Source organism: Crocodylus siamensis, chromosome 3 (assembly GCF_052110815.1).
Source record: "Crocodylus siamensis isolate JL-2025a chromosome 3, ASM5211081v1, whole genome shotgun sequence".
NCBI classification, from domain to species: Eukaryota; Metazoa; Chordata; order Crocodylia; family Crocodylidae; genus Crocodylus; species Crocodylus siamensis.
This window is the reverse complement of record NC_143397.1, coordinates 191,858,837-191,880,298: the sequence shown is the minus strand read 5'-3', so window position 1 is coordinate 191,880,298 and position 21,462 is coordinate 191,858,837. Positions and strand designations below refer to the sequence as shown.

Genomic DNA, 21,462 nt, shown 5'->3' with positions numbered 1-21,462 from the left:
ACAGAAAGCCCTCTCAATCAATGAGCAGTGAGGATGTGCCCACCAGGGTCCCTTGGCCAGAGGTGTGTATCTCCTGGGGAGTGGGGAAGAAACCCCTGCTGCCCTAAGTCCATGAAAATAGTATCTGGCCCCATCTTTGGCCCACAAAATTGGCCACCTGCCTCCTTCTATTTCGGTAGGTACCAAGCCAGAACAAGCCAAACATTTCTTGCGTTGGGCTGACTCTAGGGAAACTGCAAGCCTACCAGTAAAATTCTGTAAAGCAACATTAGGTGAGAGGAAGACATACAGAAAATGTTATGCATTATAGACGCACACACATGCACATAAATGTATGGACGTATGTTTATTATATATATGCTTAAAGAATATTGGAGCAGTTTGGAAAGGTTACTGTGGAATAACTTCCACATTTGAGGAAGAAGAAAACCAAGACATTTACAGAGTTACCTATTACTCACAGAAGCAGGGCACATCATCCCTTTATTGTTAATTGCTTCATGATGTGAGAAGCAGCTCTTTCTTCCTGGGAACCAGGTTATAAAAGAGGAGGGGAAAAAAAATCAAGAATCATTTAATAGTTTATTGCTTAGCTTGTATAAGCTTATGTAACTGCATAAGTGAACCCCTAACCTCACAGAAGCCAATGGCAAAATTTTCATTGCCTTCAGCAGAGTTCAGATTTCACCCATGTTACTCATTAGAAGTATAAAGAACTATAAAGCACAGATTCTGAAAAAACTGTTGAGTCCAAATTTCTATTACAATGAGAAGAAAGAAAAAGTATTGTTATTGTTGTTTGACAAATTTACTAACAGGCTAATGAAATGACTGCTAAAGTATTCAATCAAAATAATCAAGTGCAAGTGCTCCAGCCTAAAATTCTCAGATTGTTCTCTGCTGCTGTAGCTGTACTGACTTTCTATTTCTATCTTGCCATTTTTGTAGAGACGGGTCAAACCAAAACTTTATATACACTGGATCCTACCCAAACAGAGGAACAAAGGGCTTCAGTTTTGCTTTGGACCCATACATGCAAGCTTTGTCTAGATCCTGATGCTTCTTAAATATTATCTGAAAATCTGGCCTTCCTGCTCAGTCTTCCTCATCAATATTTAACCATTCAATCATGCTGACCCTCAACTTTCACTATACACATTCTAATTTCTTAATAGGTACCTTTTTTCTTTCTCCTAAGCCATCCCCCACATGTTGGGAAATCTCCCAGTTGACATCAGCTCACCCTTTTCCAAAATATTTCTTAAAATATTTCATATTCATTCATTACATAAAAATCCTAAACTTGTGAACAGTGTCTACAGGACTACTCTTGTAAAAATATGCATATGCTTAAGCATTTGCAGGAATGAGGCCTTAGAAGTGAATTGAAAATATTAGTCAAAATAATGTCATTTTTTCCTAAACAAAATTTATCTATATTGAATAGTTGCCGAATACATGCTGAATAAAGCGAGCCTTTTAAGCCAATTTGGTTACTCGTTTTTCTAGTTTAGGCTTTGGAAATGTGGAATTTTGCCAGCTCCTACTTTTGGTTAATTTTCAACATTCATTCTGTTGGTAGTAATATATCTATTGCTGTATTATGCTAGAGGCACGAGCTTGCATTATGGTTAAGATCCACTTTTAATCCAAAATTTCACTAAAATACTTAAAACATTTTAAAGCTACCATGCTGTGTATGAATTATAAATACTGAATTTCAAAAATATAGAACAAAGGGACAGCCAATTTTTCTCCTACTACAGAGACAGCCAATTTTTGGTGTCACGACAGCTGTAGAGAACCGCCTGGGACATCACTCCAAGTGCAAGTTGGAGACTTCTATTATAGACACAAGAAGTAAGGGAGGCAGTTAACAAGAGATAGTCCTGAGAATTTATTGTCTGTGGAAAGAAAAAAAACAGTAATAAAATACAAATACAAAAATGTTCCTTTATCCTGTTTATTTGTGGTATTCAACAAGCTATAATGTCTTCATTACATAGACAGATCACCCTTCAAAGGTATCTCAAAGATTGCGTCAACCAAAGGCAGCAATCAAATCAAAGGTAAAATGCCTAAATGCCAATGTAAGATGAAACAAAACCCCCACCCCTGAACGCATGATAAGGATTAAAGGATTTATATTTGTGCCCATAAAAAGCTATCTGATTTATTTTTGAAGAATCAATAGGAAAATAAAGTTCAAAACTTCCTAGTGGCTGAAGCTGACTTGTTACACATAGAGCCTAAGCAAACCCTCGTAAGAGATTGGTTTCTTTCATCTTCAAAAAAGACTCCTTTTACATTCTCTTGCAAGTGCCAACATTTAAAAAAATCTTTAAAAATAGCAGTGCCAGAATTTGATGGCAAAACTTGTGAATAAGAGAACAGAATAATAAATAGTATACAATACACACACTCAAATTCAGAACAAAGGATTTAGGTGGATTTTTTTTTTTACTAAAATATATTAACACACCAAATATTTGTAGAAATAAACTTAAGTAAAAAACATGGAGCTCTGAGATGTGATTGAGTCTCAAATTAAACAAACTACAAGGCTGCACACTTTCTTGCTAATACTGGCTGACCAGGCTCCTCATTTTCAAACCACGCCTAAATACCTGTAGAGTGGCCTCCATTATCCAGCTGGAAAGGCAGACAATTTCAGAAAGACTTACCAAGGGGCAAAACCTTCCCCTCCATGATTAGGCTGTGGGCAAAAAGTACAGCTGGAATGAAAGGGTGGTGCTGGCTGGAGCTGGGGACGAGAGAAGTCTTGTAGTATATATTGCTTCCACTAAAATCAAGCACAAAAGACTGATTTGTGCTGCCAGCAGAGCATGCTCCGTAACACCCAATTCCAACTCTAATTCTGCAATCACTACCTCAACCCATTTCCTGAACGTTTTAACAGTGATTTGATAGCATTTCCATTTTCCTAATTTCCACCAAAGTGCATATTGCCCATTTTTTGTTTCCTGAAATTCTGGAACTACCCGCCTACTGTTTTCAGAAGTTGTGTTGCATTATATTGGTTCTGTCCATATTGGTCTAAGGACACATGCAGACAAGGTTCTTTGGGTAAATATGATACCTTTTTTGCCACATCAGGAAGTGCTTCAGTGAGATATATACCATGTCTAACTCCACACATTTTCACCTGAACTGGAAACAATGTAGCTGCCTTATTAGGGTGGTGGGTATGTAGAAATACTCTGTCTCTCTCTGTGGCACTCCATGGCATAATATGGAGGTTGTTGAGGCATGTCCCTAGAAACAGATAATGCCTGTCAGACAAATTTGCATCACCACTTCTAACCTTCTCCCTACAATAATCGCTCTTTCACATATCTCCTCCAGGATTTTCCAGACCAGCTATTGCTTAACATGGTCCGCACTGAATTCCTTCTTTCCTCCAAGCTCTCTCCACTCCCATTCCGTGGCTCTACTGGCAATGGCACTTCCCTCTGCCAATTAGGCCTTCAGCTTAGAAGTCTTTGGATTTATCCCTTCCTCCTTGCTCGCTACATTCAAATTGCATCTAAATCCTATTACTTTCACCTATATAAAATCTTCAAAAACAAACTTTTGTATCTGTCAATGCCACTTAGAATTTAACAAGGCTTTTCTCTTCTATCTTGACAACTGTGGTCTTTAATCCCTTCTTTCTGGCCCTCCTGATGTCCATGTTCCCTTCAAGGCATACAACACAATTTGGTCATTAAATGCATCTTATCCAAGAAAAAAAAAGTCTTCCATTTAAGCCAGCTCTCTCAAGTTAATGCTATCTTTCACATTAACAGCTTTACATGTGATTGCCATTTCTGACAACTGTGTGACAAACCTATTAGAAGTCTTCTGAGTTAATAAAAGCTTGTTAGATAACTTGTAATTTGGTGGTTTATTGGGAGTTGCTGTCCCCTGGTGTCCTGAACAGTGCATCCACCTACCCACCTGGTACCAAAAAAAAATAGGTTCTAATAAGCTGTGATCACAGATGTGACAGCGTCCTAGAACACACAATCTAACTAGGCCCATATATTCAGGAGTGCTAGAGTGATGTTGCAGCTGTGCCAGTCCAGAAATTAGGTAAGAGACAAATGTTTCCTAGGGTTCTTCCATTAGACCAACTGCACCGCTGGTATAGAGTTTTTAGAAAATGAAGGATAATCTCTCTACATACAGATTTCATGCCTGCAGAGGTCAATGTCTGACTGGTTGCAAAATGGCCTGAAAGCAATACAAGGATTTTTTTTAGCTGGCATGAAGAATCATACAGAAATTGAGATATCATCTGAGAGTCATAAAGTAACAAATTTACTCTTAATCCATTCTGAGGAAAGCAAGAAAATTACCATCTTCTATGGCCACTTTGCTAACTTGAATAGAGACATATAGGAAAGGATCCTTACAGGCATCTTAGTAATAAACTAAGTGGTCAAAATGTTTCAGTTACAGGGTGAATCAATCCAACAGAAAGACTGGTGTTCTCAACCTGGCCCACTGCTGCTTCTTCCCACTGCCCAGCCACTTTGTTGGATAAATCCCAGCTCCACAGGCTGGATCAAATGGCTCTGTGGGCCAGATCTGGCCCTCAGGCTCTATGTTGCCAACCCCTGAACTCATAAACTGTGGAAAGGAACTGAAATCATTTGTACTTTCGAGATTCACTCAGTAAGGTAATCAGTGGGGTCAGCAGTTAATTTGTGAAAAATAACCAGTTTTATATAAAGCTGGTTAGAAAATAATATCAACAGCCATTCTATTTCATTCCTGATTTCACTTGAAAATTCATTAGCTTTGCAGATTGCTCGTTACTTTTGCATGCAAAACTCTACAGCAAATCTAAACTTGAAATAGTATCTCTATATCAAAGAGCTGATATAGGAAAACTGCTTGCCTGAGAGACTGGCCAGAGGCCTGCTTGGTCAACAGTTTCAACACTCCTATTCCAGGTTTCTTTTTCGAAGGCAAGAGACAAAATCATTGGACAGGATCCAAAACCATTCAGTAATATATTACACAAAAGCCAGTGGGTCATAGTACCTATACATGACTGATTGTAAATGACAGATGTATATGTTTTCCGGGTGAAGGATACACTAGTCCAGGTTTAGCAAACCTGCAAAATCAATGGTAATTCAGCAATATACGGATTAGTATTTGTGTATGGCTTATAGGGATACATTTGTTCTTTGTGTTAGCTGCAGATCTGCTTTTGATAAAAGTGTAAGCTCTGCCCAGTATTCACACACTACTGAAACTGGTGCAGCTAAGACGGGCCAGCTACCTTTCAAGAATGCTCAACGCTCGCCTGCTAAAGAAAATCTTCTATGGTGAACTGTCAAATGGAATACATTCTCGTGGTACAGCTAAGAAGTGGTACGAGGTGTCCCTAAGAGTTTCAGCATCAACCCAGAGTCATGCGAGTAAATCACTCGCAACCATCCATCCTGGAGGTCATCAATCCAGAACAGAGCATTGGCCTTCAAACAGCAATGCACAGCAAAAGCAATGAAGAAATGCACGGCCGGGAAAACAAAAACCTCTCATACCCAGTCCTCAATGCTTTTCTGCCCCTGCTGCAGCAGATTGTTCAAGGCAAAGATTGGGCTTATAAATCACCTATGTACCCATGCAGCCTAGCCTCCACCCCCTCCTTTCTCTTTCCTCTCTTTTCCCCTTTTCTTTCTCTCTCTGTTTCTTTCCCATTTAATTTCTCTCTTCTCACCCCCCCCACATTGGATGCGGTCATCTTTTCCTGCATCCAGGACAACAAGCTACAGAAGAAACACTTCTTCTGAACTACAAAGATAGAAATATTTCAGGAAATGTTAACTCTTTAAAAGACTGCACATCATGCTAGATAACAAAACAGTTCAGTGTCTACAGTACTTACTACACAACACTTTGACCTAGGCAATCCACAGTATGGACACTACTAACAGCTCCAATCACAGGAGCTCTATTGGACCATATACTAACAGACTCTTGTTGATATGCTGAGGTAGGAGGGTAGTGAATTGCATCTGTCACAGTTATGGGGGGACAGTCTCCTTGACAGTGTTCAGCTGGGGTTTTAACAAAGAGAAAAAGCAACACCTTTCCTAGCACAGAATCAGAGCTGTCAGCCTCTAGCAGGTCCTTGAGGGCAACCAGTGCAGGCAATTTTCCAGGCAGTTAAAAAAAAACAAAACAAAACAACAAAATTAACAGGATGCTAAACCAGTTTCACCTGTGCTATTCAGAACCCTGTAGGCAACAGTGAAACTGTCAAGAATCAGGTCAGTATCATGTTGCTACTGCTGCTGCTTCCTGGGAATCAGTGGCAGTAAAAGCAAAGACTGGGTAAATATTTTTCAAAATGACTACTAGGTTTTGGGTGTCCAACTTAGGGAATTTAAAAAAGGGTTAGACTTTCACAGGATGTGTGGCCAGCTTATTCTGAAATCATGCCCCTTTACGGTGTGTTGAATTAGATGTGTAAAACCATTAGCTACCTTGGCAAATCCTGAACTTGAGATATTAATTGGAGGGGATGATACAAGAAAAAGAAAAAGAAGGTCTAAGAGGGGTAGGCACTGACAGTATTTTTGCCTTTCAATAACGAGGAAATGCAGCAGGAGGAGAGAGAGAATGCCAGCTGACAGAGATGTAGGTACAAACTTTATATTTGCCATACTGGACTTACACAACAGGGTCAAAAGATAACACCACGGTAGAAAACTAAGCACCTTTTTCCAGGCAGAGCCTTGCTTCTTGCCCTGGACATTGGGCCTTCTCATATTAATTTAGGCCCTTAGCTATACAGTGTCTTGTGCATTTTTCAAACTGTAGTTACAGATGGGAAGATGGAAGTGAAGATGTGTGTGAGTGGGTAGATGGTTGGATATAGGTCATCAATGCAGAGAGATTGATGGGGAAAGTTACAAAGGAGATTTGAAGGGATAAGTAAACTAGACAGAAAAATATAGAGAAGGTAAATATGGGCGTTTAAAGAAAAAGGAAAGAGTAAACAATAGACCCTGAAACAGTGAAGAACAAAGATGCTGTCTTACAATTTTATACTCCTGCCTCACATCACAGTATTTGTCTCCCAACAACAATAGCACTGGTAGACCTTCAGTTTCTTTTGCTCTTTCCCCTGTTGAGGGTCAAAACTCAAAAGGTACTTTGTTATTTGTAGAGGAATTATATTCTATAGTGTACCATAGGAAAGAACAGAGAAAAAAACTGGAACTGTACCAGGTGAATAAAGAAAAAAGGAAGGGAGTCTCTGCAAGTTAGATTTTTAACATCTGTTAAAAAGAAATGCATTACAATGTTACATACTAGGCAATACATTACTGTTTTAAATGTACAAGAACTTCAGTGTTATTTGTATGACAGCACTATTCTTTTGGCTAAGTGCTTTTCAAACATGACAAAGAAATAGGCCTTGTACAAGCTGTAGCAATATACCAAATGTAAAATGTACATCTTTGTAAAACGTACCAATATTTTTATTTTCCAAACTCTGTTCAGAAACATTTATTGTGATGGCCTTCACTGCTTAAAAGAAAGGTAGTTTGGTGTAGGGGATAAAGCACTGGACTGTGACTCAGGGGACAGGTCATTTTGCATTGGTGTGGCTCCATTTCTTTTCACGTCCATTTAGATTGGAGACTCTTTAATGTATTAGTGTACAGAGCAAAGGACAATGGGACTGGAATGGCTATCAGGGCATCCATGTGTTGCTTTAATACTATGGCATTGGGAAGTTGGTCACAGCTAAGGCAGGAAGGGGTGGAAGGATGGAGCGGGGATTGGGGAGGGGCTGACAGGAAAGGGCTAATACTCCAGCCAGTATTTAGAAAAATCAGAGGGCATGCCCCCATGAGCAGGAACGTGCATTTCCCCAGGGACAAGTAGCAGCAGCACACCTTGCCTGTGCCACGTGTGCTCTGGCACAAGGCACACTGCCCCAGGTAAGGTAGGGGAGACTTAGGCCAATAACCGTGCTGGCCCCAGCAGCCTTACCTGGGGTTCTGGGAGTTGCAGCCAGTACCCCTGCAGCAGACAGCCTGACCAGCAGCCAGAGTGTGGCTCTGACCAGCTGGGCTCTGGTTTTGTGCAGCGAGTGCTGCTGCCATGTACCACCCCAGTTATTTTTTTAGGCATGAGTTGTTTTGGCCTTGAGACTTTGCAATATGGGGAATGCCCATATGTGTGGTGTGTGGCATGTGGCATCACAGAGAGGTCTGCAGTGCCACGTACTGCAATTCTGCATTCATCTGGACACACCCTGATCCTAGCTAAAGGATCTTTCTTTTCTACTTAGTGTCAAACCACTCCCGAGATGTGAAGAAAAGAAAGATTTTTTTTCTAAACCAGATTGGTAAGAACTGTGGGGACTTCTGCCTTTCTCTGCAGTGTGGAGTATGGGCCCTTTCTGAGGATTGCTTGAGTTTCCTCTGTCATTGCAATGGCAGAAGACTGGCAGTACCCTTGTCATCCCTATTTTTACTTATGCCATGCTGTAGGTTATTCTTGAAGTTTCTGGTTTTGTGATTTGTTGTGGTTTGTGAGGGTTTTACAAAACTATTTTTGGGAATGCTAGAGAAACTGGCTGTCTGAGAGTGCAGGAGATGGGACTTGATGGCCCAAGAGACCTAACAATCTTAACTTTCAAAAAGCCTTAAGCTAAATAGTTCCTAAACCTTTAAAAAAATTCAAATTCTGAACCAAATTATGGCTTTCAGACTCAGCTCTAGTAAAATGACTTTACATCTTTTACTAGTTATTATTTTGCAGGTTTTAAGCTACAAAACTGGCTATCTTACTAGATAGATATCTTTCACATAACTGACCAAAATTTGAAATAAAATCCTTTTGATAAGTTACTGTAGGGATAATATAAGTATTTGAAGCTATGTTTATATGTTGGCATTCATAATTATGAAGCATATACATTTATATAAGTAAAGTAATACTTGATGTAGTTAACATTCCAAAAAGACAATTATAAAAACCTGACAATGTCAAAATAGTCATTACTACTATGGCTTGTGCAATGTTTCCACAGCACAGTCTGTCAAATACTATAAACTAATATTTCACTGAAATAAAGGAGACTGCAGAGTGACTTTAACACATCACAGGATAACATACAGCATACAATGCAATGATAAATTAATGCCTATAATATACAAATTTACAACGTGAATGAGCTAGGTTAGCAACTTCAAATGTTTTAGGGAAAAAAACATTTACTACAATGGGCATGTGTGGGTGAAATGGGTATACAAAAGGCACTGAAAAAGGAATCTTGTTATGAAGAATCTCCTGAAACAATAGTATCCAGGACCTATTAAACCTAAGTTTCCATATACAAGAACAATTTAAACCAAATGTAATAGGAGTTTGAATTAGAAAGTATACCATTTCCCCAAATTTGCTTTTCATTTGCTATTCTTGAAGTATATATGCAAACAAAGATATAAGGGAACTCCCTTCTTGTCAGTGCAGAGGCAGAAAAGGATCTTGGAGTCATCACTGATGCCAAGATGAATATGGGCAGGCAGTGTGGGGATGCATTCAGGAAGGCCAACCGGACCTTGTCATGCATCCACAGATGAATCTCAAGCAGGTGCAGGGAAGTGATACTCCCCCTCTATGAGGCACTAGTAAGGCCGCAGCTGGAGTACTGTGATCAGACTGGGTGCCGTGCTTCAAGAGGGATGTGGACAACATGGAGAGGGTCCAGAGGAGGGCCTCACATGATCAGGGGGCAGCAGGGCAGACCCTATGAGGAGAGGCTATGGGACCTGAACCTGTTCGGCCTCCATAAGAGAAGGCTGAGGGGGGATCTAGTGGCTTGTTACAAACTAGTCAGAGGGGACCAGCAGGCATTGGGGGAGCCCCTGTTTCCCCGAGCACTACCAGGAGTGACTAGAAATAACAGTCACAAGCTGGCAGAGGGTAAATTCAGATTAGACATCAGGAGGTGCTATTTCACTGTCAGGGTGGCTAGGATCTGGAACCAACTTCCAAGCAAAGTGGCGTTGGCTTCTACCCTGGGGGTTTTAAGACAAGGCTTGACAATCACCTTGCTGGGGTTGTTTGACCCCAGTACTCTTTCCTGCCATGGCAGGGGATCGGACTCGATGATCTGCTCAGGTCCCTTCCAACCCTACTAACTATGAAACTATAATGATGAGAACAGAAAGAAAAAGGTATACGTGTCTTTTCTCCCACATAAGATACTGTAACTTTCCATGTCTGTCTTTAGTGACTCGCTTAGGTTTTATGGCAGGACCCACACTACCTTCTGCCCTATGAGCCAACAGCTTGCCCATGACCCATGCTACCAGGAGCATGGAAATGTCTCTCCTGCCATGACTTTGATGCAGCTGGGAACTTTAGGAGATGTTATCTGATTTCCAGTCCAGTGATGCTGAACAGGCCAGGCTCTTAGTGGGCTAATATGGGGTTCTGCCTCCCCTACACCCTGCCTATCACCACCCCTTGTTTCACAGATGTTGAATGTGAAGGTGCCTTCTATGGCTGCCTCTATCCCTCACTGACAGCATCATAAGTTTCTTCAGGTTTCAATATCTTCCGCTATGTCACAAAACAGTCTGTTGTAAAGTAATCTAACTTTAGAGAAGGGCAGAAGCTGCGGCTACCACCACTCCCATTCTCCACTAAGTTTTGTCACCAATCACTTCTTGCTTCTTTCTTTTCAGGCTTGCTGGGACTCCACGTTAACTCCTTGTCATCTGGATCCCACCGACTCAGCTCAGGTAGGTGATGTGACCCCCGAGAGTTGTCTTGGTGCCAGTCCTTCTGCTGAAGGCTACCACCAATTGCCCCTTCCAGAGCCTTTGGCTTCCCTGTGTTGCTCCATATGCTGCTGGGAACCCATTTCTGGTTCTGGCTTGGTTTCAGCGCACAGCAGCTTTGAATCTGCCAGAGGAACCTGGTCTGCCAATTGGTGCTGGCACACATACACAAAGGGCATCCATGCTGGGGGCACCCGCTGCTCTGTATCAGATGTCCACTCCATTGTCAGCTGCTGCTGGGAGCGCAGTTGCGTCTCTTGCAAGTTTGTAGGTGCAGTGGATGCATTTGTCCTCCCATACACACAAACTTCTTTAAATGTTAGAATCCCCTTCCAAGCATCAAAACCATGCATATCTCATTTGCTGTGTACACTCCTACAGTTAGCATGTCTAACTGATTTTGGCTATCAGTTAAGTATTTTGGTAGGGATCTTTTCCTTACTTGTACCTTGAGCTCTCTGCCTTATCCAGGTATGACAAATTTTGGTGACTAAGGAGAAAACAGCTTTGAGAACATGGTGTTCTCTCCACACACAGTACTTGCATTGTTAGCCAGTGGAAAAATGAGAGGGACAGTGTTATGACCTTATCCTAGAAGGCTACAGAAGTCCTTATCAAAAAGTTCTCATCCCTCGAGAACAAGATTTAGGACCGAGTCTGGTCTCTACACAAGAAGAATACAATCAAAACACCCAGCAGATATTGGCAGTAGCTGCTAATGTTTCTGACCATATTAATCATTTCAATTGTAGTAATGCCTAGAGGCTCTATCATGATTAGGCCTCCATTAAAATAGGTCCTATACAACCATTTACTACGAGACAAAATTTGTCATAAAGAGCTTAAAAATTAAAAGTAAAAGAAATCACTGTCCCAATCATGCAAGAACCAAACCTAATTCAATTTACATATATATTTATAGAGTTCTAATAAAGTACTAATAAAATATCTCTAAAATGACACATATCACCTTTCAGCAGTCCTTACTATCCAACTCAATGGTAGGTGAGAAAAAAAAACAAAACTTATGGACACTGTTATTTTACTTCTTTTGAGGTAATCCTTGGACTTTACACTCGGATACATTTCACTTGGTTTATCAATACTAAAAATCATAGGGTGTACATGCACAAATCCCACAGAATAACTATTCGGGTAATACCTTAAGTACCTATGACTGTTTTCATAGTGTCTCAGGGCTAGAAGACTACAAAAATGCATTAACCATAAGAATAATCTTTCCTCCTTAGTTCTGACATTGCTTAAAGTACAGCAAAATTCACTTAGGTATGGAACAGTAAAAAGACATAATACCTTAATAAATCAAAGCTAGTGTAGCTCTACTTGTTAGCAGAAGTCAAATTACTGTATATACCCAACCTCTGTCTGGATATCCGTTTAGGAAACTTTAATATGCAAAAAAGGCTGCAAAGCCAAACTGATGTTTCAGAAAACACCAGTTGGTAAAGAACATTTATGGTACCGTTGGGTTATAATGGGATGCTTACTACAACAGCAAAGACACTAAAAAACACATTTAACTGTATAAGAATGCATCTTAAACATAATAGGCAATAAATGATTCTTATCCAACTGCCTATCTGGCATGTAATTGCTGAAACACTACCTTTGATAACATACTTCTGTATTTTTACTATACCTATTCTTGGGAAATAAGAACCAAGTTTTCATTTTCTAGCACCACAGTGTAGTTTAATGGGAAAGTTTATTAAGGACTTAATGGAAATGGAGACAGGCCAGAGACACATCTCAGAGATAAGCAAGTTGTATTATATAGAAATCAAAATGCAGAAGTCGGAAGTATTATACAGAAATCAGAATGTGTAATATTCATTTCTTAACAATGTATAGTTTTAATCATTTTTATTTTTAAAATTACTTGCAACACTCCCTTATAAAACTTTGTTGACAACAGACTGAAACATAATTAATTTAATGTAGAACATTCCGTTTAAAGTATTTGCAAAGAAAAAGGACAACTTTTTAGACCACATACTATATGTTGCTGAAATTGAATGTGTTTGCTTCCTCTACCCAGAAGAAAAACAATTGAATAAAAGGGGCACATATAGTAAAAAAACACATTTCTTATTCATAATGACATAAACATCCTTACTGTAAGTTACAATGTCAATTCTAGGTTCACATCAATCTTTCTAGTGGCACCAAAAAAACCCAACCTATTATTTGAGGAAGAAAAGTCTATGTCTAAACTCTTGGAGCAAGAGGACAGCATACTCATTACCAAGCACAGAACATGCTAACTTGTAAAATATAGACACAACCACTTATTTGAGATAGACATGTGACAAAAAGCTATTCGGTATTGTATAGCTATACGATATCAGTCCAATTAGTTAACTGAGTTACGTATACATTATAAGGGGAATCTTTACACGTGCTCTGGGGTGGGGAAGGAGGCAGTTTGAATCAGAACAGCTCTCAGGGGCTGCTGTAATTAAAACGCCTGCACTGCCTTGTGTATTCAGTGTCCTACATTTCAAAATGGTAGTGGGGGCACTTTATGGCAGTGGGGGCACACAGCTCATTGAAGCTTTAACTAAAGCTTTAGTTAAAGTGCCTCCACCACCATTTTGAAATGTGGGGACACTGAATACACAAGACACTGTGGGCATTTTAGTTAAAGCATCCCAACCGCCATTTTGAAGTGTGGGATATTGAATACACAACACATTGCGGGCATTCAATGAGCTTTAATTAAAGCGCCACCACTCCCATTTTAAAACGTGGGGATGCTGAATGAAAGCGACACTGAGGCTGCTGGAGCATTCTAATTGGAACGCTCCAGCACACTCGATTAGTCAAATCTGCTCAATCAAGCGGACTCAAGTAATCAAGTCTGCTCTGACACGATCTAATCAGAACATGCCAAAGTGGGGACCGGGCATGTGCATAGGTGCCCAAGCTCTCCATTTTGAATTAAAACATTCTGTATTTGTTAAGTATCTTATTCAAGTAAGGATTTTAACTGCCAGCTTTCTACAACCATTACCAATGTCTCCATCTTGCGCTTTTTTACAGAATCAGGTCACAAAAGGTCACAAACATAACTAGATAATTACTTTAAGGAAGACCTTTCCTGACATTAATGGGGGGAGATCGACTTAAACACCAATAAGTAAATGGTTACTTGGCAATTCTGAGAATACAGTGGATAATGCTATAAACATCCCAGTGCCTTTACATTCTGGTTTGTCACTATCTAGACCTAATTGTTGCTATGCAGGAAAGTTAACAGTTAAAACAATTTATAGAAATATAAACATAGACAGAGGCAGAAAACCTAGACAGACACTGTTCTACATAGGAGCGAGAATAATCTTTAAAATAATTTTTCTGGTGTGTATGGTACCAGAACTAGGAAAAGTACTTATTTGTAACTTATAACTGTTGAAACATTTTAACAAATGTATTTAGACAGACTACCTTTCCTTTTGAATCATCATTAATGAAACACAAACTACACCCCCCCCCCATTTACTTATAAAGTTGAACAAGCAACTAATTCAAATGTACTTTTATGGGTATCTACCCAGAAGGATATGTGGCTTTAGCTTAAATGTTTTAGAAGTGAACAAATTTATTTTGTAGCATTTTAAATGGTACAAACCCATGATTTAATTACTAGGTGACAGGGAAAAACAGAAAGCCACATTAAAATAGCTACAGTTTCTTATACCTTTCTGATACTCGCTGAGGCAATAGACTGTTACCTCAGACGCATAGTGGCAGACAGCCAGCTGGATGACTAGTGACTTAATACACAAGTTTATGTGTGCTCTATATTGTGACACAGACAAAGGCATGAACTTTGTTTCAGTGGTCAGGTGCAGTAGTTGACTATCTTCATATGAAACATGACAACACTGCTAGAGATATTTTTGTACAACTTATTTTCTCCCTTACAAATAAATCTATACTATTTTTATTAGAAAAGTTCAGAACAACTGATGTCATAAACCTAAAAGTGGTTAAATTAGATTCTTACCAAATTACAGTATTTATTTTAGAATTCTTGGAATCAGAAAAAAGACTGCCATAATAAAAGGCAATTCTTCCAATAAACAAGGCTTTGGGCCAGAATTTGGCCTTTAGGAACAATATGCATATAAACAGCAACAGACATGCTGCAATTTACCAATTTAGGTCTTGGTTTCTTCAGTCACTTAATAGGAAATTCAGAGAGTAAAACAAAGAATCCACCCAAACTTGAAGGCTACAAGCATCTCTGTTGAAAGAACAATAGCTTATTCGTCAGTCTCTTTGCCCCCCCCCAAAAAAAAAATACTTATTGCCCTGATCTAATTATACAGCCTCACTCAAAATAATTTTTTAAAATGATCTATTATTTAGTAGATTTATCTTCCTATCCAGAAAGTCCTATGTGCCTTAATTTAATTGTTCTGCAAAAAGATCCAGATAAATGAAATACTGACATCACCATAACAAAAGGGAACCAATAAAATGACTCACATGCACAGGCTCACGATTTCACATGAAAGCAATTTCCCATTATAAATATACTCTATTTCCCTGCTAAATCCACTCTGTAATGATATGTTTTGTAATCTGATGGCTATCCCACTGGAGTACACATGATATTAATGAAAGCAAGATCAAATTAAATAGATGACATGATTAACAGTATTCATTTCATGCATGACTGTGTTTTACCGGAGAGATAAAGACCTGAAAGTAATTACCATTAACTGAAACTCCTTCACTGACCTCTGCTTGCAGCTAGCAGTCCTTAAGTACTGATGTTTTATAACAAAGACCAATGCCTTTCATCTGTAGGCTCTCTTTTATGCTACAAGCTGAGTACCTTCACCGTTGCATGAACACAGTACCTCTGTATCTATGTCTGTAATGCAGCATAAAGATTACTGTGGAAACCTATCAAACTGGCAGGCAGCAATGTCAGCAGCCAATGAGAGAAAGGCACATGCAGAATCCAGCACATGCTCTCTGAGGCTCAGATACTGTCACCACTGTTTAGCAGGCTGCTAATCTAATTATAGCTGTTTGCTAGCCCAGTGCTGTTGAAGCAGAGCACAGGAAGAAATGAACTTTCAATAAATTAAGACTGTAGTTAAAATTACCAATTTTAAACATTTAGCTTTAGATGTTCCATAAATTGAAACTAAAATTTGCATAGTAAAACTGGTTTAGATGCTTTGTTTTTTCCTGACCTCTGAAAACATGAGCAATATTTTGCAGCAAGCTTTCAGAAACTAACTTCTTGTAGTGCATTCATTATATCTGATACAGGATTAAAATGATGAAAATGCAGCTGTTTATTCCACTTTTATAAACTCTTACATATGCATTATCAACTTGTTCAAAATTTATACAGTGCAGGTTGCTTGTGTTACAAAACTTACCATTAACAACTTAGACTCAAAAATCAACAAGGTACTTAAGGACATGGCTTCTAGCATGTGAATAATCCAACCAAAGGCATGCATTTAAATTACATATGTGATTAAGTCCTCAGATGACTTGAGGTATTGCGTATATTGGTAAACAATAGCTGTAATCAATCTTTGGAACAGCTACAGTGGAATGCCAAGCACATTGCTGCTGCTGTGCAAAACAACTAATCAATATGGAAAATATTAAACATGAACTCCATAAATGTATGGTGAATATAATCCAACATATTTTTAAATGCATCTAATTTATTCACATTTAGTTCCATAAAATCATGTTACGGATTCTCAAACAAAGCAACATTTTTTTTAATGTATCTGATTTTTAAAAATGCTAGAAAAGTTCCATAATTGATCATTTTATCATTCTGTTTCAGACATACAATAATAAGAAGAAAGCAGAAGTACCTAAAATTTAGTAGTCTTTGATACTAAGTCAAATTTCTTTGTTTTGGCCAACACTATAATACACTATTTTACACAGTTTTCAAAGGATCACATGCAGTTAAAATTCATCAGTGATCACAATTTAAACACTTGAGTGTCTAAAATTAATGGAACAGCAAGTAAACTGAACATCCTGATTTTCAGAGGGGTTGAATGATAAGGGGGCTTATCTTTAATGTAACCCGGTAGGTTGCTTTGGTGCTCATCACTGCTGAAGATACAGTTCCTTTATTTTTTTTAGATATCCAAATATACAAGCATTTGGCAATGGTATTTAAAATGCTTACCCATGCCTATTTATTCATATGTAAAACACATATACAACTCCCCCTCACACAGACCTAAAACTCACTGCATTAATTTTTTACTTTCTTATCACTAGCACCATACAGTATTAACCACTCTTGTACTGTATAGTATTAAAGGTTTATAAATGTTTTTGATACATCATTCTTATGATGGCAGCAAAAATGAAATTTGCTCCTCCATAAAAGTGGCTAGCACAAGACTTTCATATGGTATCAGCACAAGTCCAAATTTACAGATAACATGTAAATGACTGAATCACAATTTCCTTACCGTGAAAACGGTTTATAAACACCTGTTATGCTGTACAAGTACTAGATTACATTTCTAAAAGGAACAAACGTTCAAAATTACATATGGCCAGGGATCAAAAGAGGAATGCAGGCAGCATGACATTCCATCCTTGCCTTCAACTTATGTTCATTATTGATCACATTCTAACACAGTTGAGGTACCCAGTACCATATCCCTAAATCAAAACAAAAGACAAAAAGACAAACAACATATCCTCATCTTGGAGGACTATGATTTTTGTTTCTTTTTTAAAGCCTTCTTCGGAAAGCAAAATTATTCCAGTTATGTTTCTATTTTCTTGGGACCTCTAAGTTTTTTTTATTTGTGTTCATCACAATACTGTAGAAATTATGATGTTCCACGCTGCATTAAGTCAGGTCAGTAAAAGGGACAAAGGTATACAAAAGTTAAAAAACTAGTTTTTAGCAGCACTAAGCATTCATGTTTCCAACTGAAAATGATTAGATGTATAGGTATTTAAGAACAAATCCCTCTAGAAATTGTCTAAAATCTTTGTGCCAATCTTTGTGGCAAAAAAACAATTTTTCTGAAGCCTAATGCTCTAATATAACATAATACCTATTAAGGCTCAGTGCCTGTATATTATCAAGCAGAACATAAAAAGCTCAAAAAATTCAAGAGGCCTCTTTTTTAACAGCTCTTTTACCTAGTATAGAATCAAGCATTCACAGCTTACCTAGACTCATAGCTTTTACGTATGAGGGAACCTCCTCCCCACACACATCTTACCATCCTCTTTCTGTGAGTAGATTGCCAAGAACATTCATCAGGCATTTGTCTTACACTAGGGTGTAAGCAGCCAGTTCTCATTAAAGGTTTTGATGCAGAAAAGGGACTTCGCAAATAGGTCCTTTTGATAAAGGGTATACTCAGATGTAACCATGGTAGCAATATTAAGTGATACCAGTATAAGCCATCATGATGCAACTGATACAGTTTTGTAGTAATAAAAGTGTAGCTGAACCACTCCATCTTATAACTGAACTACAGGGTCAAACTTCAAGTGATTTAGCTAACTTGTATTGCTACTGTCTCATGCAGCTATAACAATGTAACAGCTGACGCATGCTCCTTAGCAGCGGCTGTCCCTCCCCTTTTAAAAAGTGGCTAAAACGTATGTTTCTCTATCCTCTGAGATTCTGGTAGATACAAACATTTCTAATGAACAGTGGCAACAACTACCTGGATGGAAGGAAAGTAGGAAGGGGAGGAGTTCAAGGAAAGGAGGCAGTACAAAGAAACTCAGTTTCTAAAAAGGTTTGTTGAGGATGGTATCTAAGGAAGCACACTGCTATGTTGCAATACTTCCTAAAGGAGTTTTCTAGGTATAGGTATGTTAGTTGCTGGGACTGTGGAGTGTTACTTAAAACAAGCAATCTAACAATTTCAGAACTCTACAAAAGGTCTGTGTACAGGTTTTCTTAAAATAAATAATCAGACCTGTCCCTAAAGAGGGATTCATCATCTATACCAGTGAAAGGCTATGGAACTTGGTTATCCTATCCTATTCATGACTTAGTTTTAGACAGATGATACATCTAGCTACCAAATTAAGGAAGCAATGTGAACCAAAAGTTTTTTTCAGGGTTAACTGCATATGAAGTTGAGTTTAGTTTAAATGGTTTCATATTTGGCAGGAAATCTAATTTATTAAAACCTGAAAGTTATGGACAGGAAGTTACTCAAAAAACTATCCATAAAAGTTTTGAGTAACTTCTTCTTGGGAGCCTATCAATTAAGTTGTTGAATACCATCAGTTCTCACTTAAATTCATAAAAGCATAGGTCTCTTAGGACCTCTCAGAGGTGCCCAGCACCTTATAGTAATGGGCCCTGAGTTGTTCTCAAGCCATGATGAAGTGTGCTTCTTAGCTGCTTCATCCTGTCTTGTACTTCCACACAAATCTGTTCTCATATTAAGAAATGCAAGAGAATGAAAAACAAACTTTGAAGAACAAAAACAATAATTTTTAAGAGCTTGATATTTTGTGCCACTCATTAGCTAAGGTCAAAGAATGCTACAAAACTACATTTTCTACCTAAAACATGAAACTTTCTTAGTCTTAAAAGTTAATTCAGAAAAAAATATTTTCTCTTAAGAAAGGGAACTGCTAAATTTCATTCTTTAGTCCTTGCACTAATATTTGCCTCGATTCTAAACGTTCAAATACAAGTCTACCATAAAGAGGGCAAATTTAAAAAGAGGACAAATTTAATGCCACTTCTGTGGTCAGCTTCTGGCCATTTGTCAGCAGGGCTATGGACACACATTCAAAAAGTCCAAGCCTGAATTGATTCAGTCTTTGCAGGTTAGTCTAAGCTGTGCATCTTAAACTGATGAATAACTGGACAGACATTCTCTGTTAAATTAGGAAATGCAGCCACATATCTGCAGCGGCTCATGCCAGAAGCCAGGGGGCACTAGAGCATGCTTGCCAACCACTGCTAAGGGGCTGAGGGGAGGGAAGAGAGACACCCTCCAAGGCTTTCACCCCTCCCTGCTGAAGCAGAGGGGGCATGGCTAGGTACCAGCAACAGCTAGCACACCACATAGGATGCCAGCCACCAGCCTGGGGTGGGGCAGCTGCTGCCAAACTGAGGAGCGGAGATAGGGAAAAAGTCCTCTCTCTGACGCAAGCATGTATTAAACACATCAGTTTGCAAAACATACAACAGGGAACTACCAAAAATCTTCACCTAAGCTAAGATACAGCCCAGTAAAACACAGTATACACAACTTAGTCTAACTTAAAATATAAATCAGGAAGACAAGAGAAAGCTTTCCATAAGTCTTACTAATCCTGAGAGCAGTGTTTCTGCTTACAGCGAGGCATTGAGAAAGGCTTTTTTTGTTTTGTTTTTATGTAATCCCACCTTTTACAGGTTCTGCTTTATAATATATATATAGCTCTCTGTATTCTTTGGTGAAACTGTCTGCAACTTCCCTTAACTACATCTCCAGCACATGTGTGATGATTGTCAGGTCTTTGCCAACACTTCCCACCTCTCAGTCTGGTCCTACAGGGCTTAGCTCTGGGCTCACAGGTGCAGAGCTTGGATCTGCACACAGGGGACTAGCTTGCTTCTTTCCCCTGCTCTGGGACCCACTGTGGAATTAATCCCCTCTCTGCCTGGTTGCAAGCAAGCTGCAGAGACTGCGGCCAAACCCCCAAGGATTCTGGGAGAGAGGGGAAGAGGGAAGAATGCATTCTGTCCCTACCTGGCTGCAGGCAAGCTGTGGAGGTGTGGCTGGGTCTGGCAAACCCTAGCTGTGGTTCGCAGGTTTTGCCAGCATGGAGAGAGGGGAGGAGAGGGGACAGATTGAAGAATTTCCCTCAGGGGCCATGGCAGGCAAGCATCTGGCCACACCCTGGCCCTGCTCTAGCTAGAGGATAGAGGGGAGGGGCCAGGCCAGCTCCCTGGAGCAAAAAACAGAGCCCCACCCAGCTCAGAGAGCATACTAGGATGCTTGAGGTGCCTGATTTAACTTAAACCAGGAAGGGTGAAAAGAACATAGCCAAAGAACAAACGTCTGAAAAGTGAACAAGAAAAAAGGGGGGAAAAACGTGCACCTAAATGGTAGCAAAAGAAATTAGGGAACTATCATTTCACCCATTTTTTGGAAATGTTTCACCATTCATTTCATAAACGAGAAAAACAGGTGTTCACATAAAAAGATGTTATGTACAGTGTTTGTATTGAGGCAGAAATTTAATTTTGTGACTACCATGAATTAAAAATGGTAATAAAAAAAATTCACGGCATAGTTCTCCAGTACCTTTTCTGGGGAATCCATATGAATAAAAACATATCTAGATGTGAATACATGTAGATTTCCTGTCAGCTTTCTGACTCATGGTGTAACCATGTCACCCTCTTTGCATCCCCCTTTTCCATCACATCAAGCACAAACAATATGTCTTCATTTATAAGACCCTTCAGCCATGTCTCTACCACCTCTGTGCCAACCCTGGGACTGCTGCCGGGAAGCAAGCACACTCTTCTCACTCAATCCTGCTCAGTGCAAACTCAAGCTCAAATATTAGACAATATACTTGGTTAGTATTCTTCATGCTTGGTCATGAGTGTAAG

General features: G+C 39.2%; 1 protein-coding gene across 6 annotated transcripts in view; it reads right to left on the bottom strand.

Annotated features, from left to right (window-relative positions):
• Nucleotides 1–21,462, bottom strand: part of FAM110B (family with sequence similarity 110 member B) — a 213,530-nt gene that overhangs the window by 89,528 nt on the left and 102,540 nt on the right. The window contains exon 1 of one of the 6 annotated variants that reach the window (XM_090040026.1): nt 15,600–15,693. The exons of the other annotated variants lie outside the window; for them this stretch is intronic. The gene's annotated coding sequence lies outside the window, so the exon portion shown is untranslated. Of the gene's footprint in view, nt 1–15,599; nt 15,694–21,462 lie in introns of those variants that run through there. 6 annotated transcript variants of the gene reach the window in all.